The sequence below is a fragment of the Pimephales promelas genome, chromosome 12, assembly GCF_988280905.1.
Source record: "Pimephales promelas chromosome 12, fPimPro1.hap1.1, whole genome shotgun sequence".
Classification (NCBI taxonomy): Eukaryota; Metazoa; Chordata; class Actinopteri; order Cypriniformes; family Leuciscidae; genus Pimephales; species Pimephales promelas.
The window spans coordinates 12,236,237-12,240,782 of NC_142780.1; the positions used below are offsets into that span (position 1 = coordinate 12,236,237).

General features: G+C 29.5%; 1 long non-coding RNA gene across 1 annotated transcript; it reads left to right on the forward strand.

Annotated features, from left to right (window-relative positions):
• Positions 1-923: 923 nt before the first annotated feature.
• Positions 924-4,274, forward strand: LOC120472373 (uncharacterized). The gene is made up of 3 exons (XR_016145692.1): positions 924-1,911; positions 3,010-3,122; positions 3,297-4,274. It is a non-coding gene; the product is annotated as an uncharacterized LOC120472373 (long non-coding RNA).
• The last annotated feature ends 272 nt before the right edge of the window (positions 4,275-4,546 follow it).

Sequence of the window (4,546 nt, forward strand, 5' to 3'; positions counted from 1 at the left end):
TAAATACTGACAGAATTTTCATTTTTGGGTGATCTAACCCTTTAACACTATGCAGGCGAAACGAGCAAAATGTTAATATTTATGAGTATTATATTAATAAATGCGACTGAAAACTTAATTAATTAGACAGTTGAATGCAATAGAGTCGAAACATAATGCTACGATTTTAATATGCATAAATAGTGATACGTACATATGTATAAGTCGGTAGATTTGTTCATACGTAAATAAATTACGTTTTTGTGCTGTCAATCCCAGGTGAAAAAGACGTTGTATTAAATGTATTAAAAATATATTTGAAATACAAATAGTGTGTTTATAATACATTTGTATTTACAACATGCTTATTTAAAGTGTACTAAAAATGTATTTTATTGCATTTTAGTATATTTCTAAAAAGTATACTAGAAGTACATTGGTAATAAATATATATTTAATTACACTTTTAAGAAATATACTATAGAAAAGCATACTTTTAATGTATTTATAAAAAGTATATTAGTAATATATTGGTAATAAATGTATGCTTTATTATATTTTTAATAAATATGCTAATGATAATTATACTTTAAATGTATTTCTAAAAAGTATATTAGAAGTACATTGGTAATAAATATATGTTTAAATACACTTTTAAGAAATACACTATAGAAAAGCATACTTTTAATGTATTTCTAAAAAAGTATATTATTAGTACATTGGTAATAAATGTGTGCTTAATTATATTTTTAATAAATATGCTAATGACAATCATGCTTTATTCTAAAAAGTGTACTAGAAGTACATTGGTATTTAATTACATTTTTAAGAAATATGCTAAATACAAACATATTTTAATTATATTTAAAAATGTTTTACTAGAAACGCAATGATAATAAATATACACTTAATTACACTTTTAGAAATATGCTAAAAACAAACACAGTTTTAGTGAAGTTTTAGTGTATTTACAGAAAGCATACTTGTTGCTAAATTAAAGTATTTTTGTGTTCACTTCAAGTTTAAAAATTCAAGTCCCTTTAATTCCCTTCCTAACATGAAGGCAATTAAACATGTATCGAAATTAATTGTATATTTCTACAAAGACTAGAAGTAGCACTTTAATTATAAATATGTGCTCAGTTAAGCTTTTAAGAAATATACCAAAAACTACCACACTTTTTGTAATACTACCAACACTTAACTCAATGCATATGTATTTCACACTTTATATTATGTGTTTTAGGTTTAACTTTTTTAAATTAATTTGTTATAATTATGAAAAGCACTAAAATTTGACTAACAAGTAATGCACTTCTATACTTCTGCATTAATTAATCAAATAGTCTTTTCCACAAAACAAGTGAATACCAGTACGTGCACACATCAACATAAAAGATCAGGTGTACATACTAGAAAAACAAAATAAATTTCTTAAAGCTTGACTCTTACATTTGTTTAGTCAAAATGAATAAAAAAACTTGTTATAAAGCATGTTAGGTTTATATTAACAGAGTTGTTTCTTTTTTGTGGATGTTAGTTAATATTTCCAGTTGCATTCATTTGGACCAATCAGAGCCAATCTTTTCAAAACAAGCTTGCCGGCAATCGTCCAATCACACACTGCCATTTGAACTTACATGTTGGGCGGGGCGCGGACAACGGATACTGACTGTCTGTGGTATTCCATTATAGCTTCGGACGGATATCTCAACAGAAATCATGTATTTTCCAAATTTTGCTTTGTTATTTCACTGACTCGGACCTAGTGAATGTGGATAGCACCGATCTAATATTAAGAGAAACACACGAGCAGATTACCAGGTCGTCAGCTCCCGCGAACAATTTAGCAGTGAAGAGGACAACGCAGAGCTGCGCCGCCACGACATGGACAGAGCAAGATACTGCCAGAAAAGATCTTACTTCTTGGTGGTAAGTTTATTAGTTTAAGTGATTAGTGTAATTGGCTTTATTCTCACTTTGGGTTTAGAAAATATTTTCAGAAGTTGATGACGATGTTCTGTGGATTACTGGCGTTTCTGTTGATTTGACACTAAAGCGAGTTAACGTCTATCCATTGACGTCTATCAACTTAATTGTTATAGATCTAGACAGTGACATAATACAACTATAAAAACATTGCACACTGTGTTTTCAGAAAAAAGGTTATTAATGGTGATTACACGACAGGCTTGATTGTCCCTAAGTAACTTCTTGTGTTTTAAATATTAGGCCTATAATATATTTTAAGCTCTAATAAAACTTTCACATTTGTGATATTTAATTCATAGTAAAATCTAATTAATTATTAGTAGGCTGTCAGTTTTCATGTCAATTCGATAAATAAATTAAGTTGTAATCATCAACTATAAGCTTTTATAAAACCAATTATTAAATATCTTGCACTGAGAAATTAAAACGATGTTAAATAATGAAATGAGAGTTTTTATATTTAATATTTAGCCTAACCAAGGAATTTGCACATTGCAAAGACATTTTTTTTATATTAAACCTAACCGTGAGTAGATGAGGTCAAGTCGAGTAAGTAGTAGTTGATCCTCTTGATTTGTATAACAACAAATCAATGAATAACAACAAAAACAGTCAATAGTGTGTCATGTAGCAGCTAAGTAGCTAAGTGACCTATTATTATATATTAACACGTATTTGAAAAATTGCGTCCCCCGGCCCCCGCATGAATATGTATTTTGCCTGATTATGCATTGAATTATGCAATCGCATAATCGTATTTTTCTCTAGGGACTGATTTATATGATTTTATGTGTGGTATTCAGCTTTTTTACATTTAATCAAGTCGTTATCAGCTGTCACCAACTTGTAACTTTCAATAGAATGTTCTGTCTTTATTAATAATGAATAATTACTTCAATAATAGCGTGGAAGTTACAGTAATGGTTCATTAAATATGTTTCACCATTTAAACAAAATACAAATTATATATGAAGAACACAAACTAGTGTTTGTTCTGCCCTAACTTTGTATAACATGCAACTTTATTTTTTCTTGTAGAGCTTCCAGGGATACTATCATCTCTCAAAGAGGCCCTGGAGTCCATGAAACGAGGTTCATTCAGCTCAAGCCCAAGATCATCTGAGCTGTGTCTTCCTGAAACCTCAGACATGGTAAGAAAATTCTTTATGATAAAGAAAAATCCTATTTGTTATAATAATTATATCTGACTTTTGTGCATTAATACTTCAGTAAGTGTTCTGAATTAAGTAACAAAGTGACAGCTTTTTATTAGAATTATAAATGAACAAGTTTATACTAATGCTTGTTTTTTTTATTCTTTCCAGATTTCCCTCGGTGGTTCTGATGTCCCCAAAAGAGTCTATGGCAGACTGAACAAGTCACGAACTTCTCTTTTTACTCACGACTTGGCCACTTTACTTTTTGCTATTGTATTTCACTTTGTTTGACTTAAAGGATTAGTTCACTTAAAAAAAAAAAAACTTTTGCTGATAACTTACCCACCCCCATGCCAAGATATCCATGTCATTCTTTCTTCAGTTGAAAAGAAATTAAGGTTTTTGATGAAAACATTTCAGGATTTTCTCCATATGGACTTCATTGGGAATCAAACGGTTCAAGGTCCAAAAGGCAGTTTCTGTGCAAACTGTTCAAAGGGCTTTAAACGATTCCAGACGATGAATAAGGGTCTTATCAAGCGAAACGATCGGTCATTTAAAAAAAAAAAAAAAAACAACGTTTAAGTTTTATAAGCTCAAATGGTTGCCATGCTCTGTTCTGTTATGCATGTTCATAACTCTCCTATTCAAACTCGTTCATCAAAATTAACAAATCTTTTTCTGAGTCATTAGGTTCATTCAACGAACGAAATGAATGAATTGACTTGAAAAAAGATTTGTCAGGGCTGCCAACTCTCAAGCATTCAGCACGAGACTCTCGCAATTGAGCAATTCTCATGCTTTCACGACAAATTGACTGTTAGCCATTGGACCTTGAACCGTTTTGTTCCCAGTGAAGTCCATTATATGGAGAAAAATCCTGGAATGTTTTCATCAAACCTTAATTCCTTTTCGACTGAAGAAAGAAAGACATGGACATCTTGGAAGACATGGGGGTGAGTAAATTATCAGCAAAAGTTTTTTTTTAAAAGTGAACTACTCCTTTCAGTTAGTTTATTTATTTATTTATTTATTTTTTGTTCTGTTTAATACCTCTGCAAATCAATGCATTTTATGTTAATGTATTTTGTTTAGTTTTCATAATGCTTTACTGATGTAGTGCATTAAAGTTTATCTTTCAAAGAGTGTTTGTGTGTTTTGTAGAAATATTTTTTTACTGGGTTTTGTTGAATTAAAATGTTTAACTGTATTTTTAATACATTAAAATATATTATTTTTATATTAAATGGTTTTTGGAAAAAATATATTTTTAATATGTTAATAGTGGGTCCTATATTGTTCTACAAATACATTATTAATAAGCTGAAATTATATTTAAAATATACTTAGAACGCATTAATGTGAAGCTAAAATATACTAATGCTGTATTTCTAAAATCGATTTAAAGTGTATTAAAA